Below are 1,459 nucleotides of genomic sequence, written 5' to 3'. Positions count from 1 at the left end.
AGCATTTCAGGTCTGGTGAGGGGTGGGGGATGAAGTAGGGTCTGCCTTCTTGGTTTCTTCCACAATGTATTTTCTGAACATAAAAGAATGAGAAACGTATCTCTCCTCTTAGGCTGGTCTTAGGTCTTTTGCCTCATCCTTCGTTTATGTAAATGAGAAGAGTCCAATTACACATATGGAAAAAGGGTTTAATGAATCGTGAAAAAGCCCGGTTTGCAGAGAAAGAGCACAATTCCCTCTTCTCCTTCTCTTCTAAATTTAACTTAGAAACATGTATTTCTTTTAAGGGAGATGATAAAACTTAGCAATTTTATTTTATGTCCTAATTTTCATTTTTGGGAATTATTAGACAGATTTTGCTAGAAGAGTTAGCTTTATTTATGTCTGTAAGGCTTTCTGGATACTTAGCAATTTTTCCACACAAAAACTGAAAAATTCTAACTTTTTTTCTCTAAATCTTAAAATTGATTACGTTAGTTCCTCCAACTTTTGATGTTATTTTTAGTTCAGTGATTTTTTTTTTTTTTCTTTTAACACAGTTTGCTCTGGAATTGTCTGCACTGAAAAAAGATTGCATTATTACAAGGAATTTGTTACTGAACCCAAGGAAATGACGTTAGTGTTCCATACCGTTTTAGCTTAATTTTGGTATTATTATGATGTTTTAACTAGCTGGAATTTTTAGGGTGTTGGAAATTAGGTATTTTTTCTTTCTTTCTTTCCTAAAAGGGACTGAACTTTATATTAGAACAGAAAATCTCGTGTTTGGGCATTCATTTTTTTTTTTTCCCTTTTTTCTTTCCCCTTACTTCTTCATCTTGGAATTTTCAATAGTTGAGAGTAGTCCACACAGAATCCACTCTCCACCCCATTTTTCTTAATGACAAAAACCTTTGCAAGAATGAAGGGGGGATCAATACCATTTCTGACCGTTACTCTTAGAATTTGATAAGTATGAAACTAACCCCGAAGCAGTGCTTTGCAGGGACAGCAGGAAAGTTCTCAATCAGGACTGGAGCACTTTCCGGAGACCTTGTTTAACAACTTCATTGGATACTTGGGGAAACTGAGGCCCAAGAAGAAGCAGCAGGCACTTTCCCTGTGATTTTTTTTTTTCTTCTACAAAATACTGCTTTCGTCCACGGAAAACACTTTTCTCGGGCACCTAGTGTGGGGAGGACATTGCTGGGGTCCAGACTGCCTGCCTACCCACGAGGGCCGTGCTCTTTCCACTTTTATTCCCCCGGCCTCCCCGGATCGGCGCCCTGGATGTGATCGACACCATGAAGTTGCCCCATAATCCTCTCTGGCAACATAGGATGTAAAATTTGATCAGCTCATTGGATGAAGCCGACAAGTCCCAAAAATGTGTGAAAAGGGGGCTAAGAGGTAGGCAGGCGCCGCGTTGAGGCAGCGCTCCTGCCAGCCCCCCTCCGAGTTACCGGTGCTGCAGCCGCAG

The sequence above is a fragment of the Mandrillus leucophaeus genome, unplaced genomic scaffold (genome assembly GCF_000951045.1).
Source record: "Mandrillus leucophaeus isolate KB7577 unplaced genomic scaffold, Mleu.le_1.0 Scaffold668, whole genome shotgun sequence".
Taxonomy (NCBI): domain Eukaryota; kingdom Metazoa; phylum Chordata; class Mammalia; order Primates; family Cercopithecidae; genus Mandrillus; species Mandrillus leucophaeus.
This window is presented reverse-complemented; position numbering follows the sequence as displayed.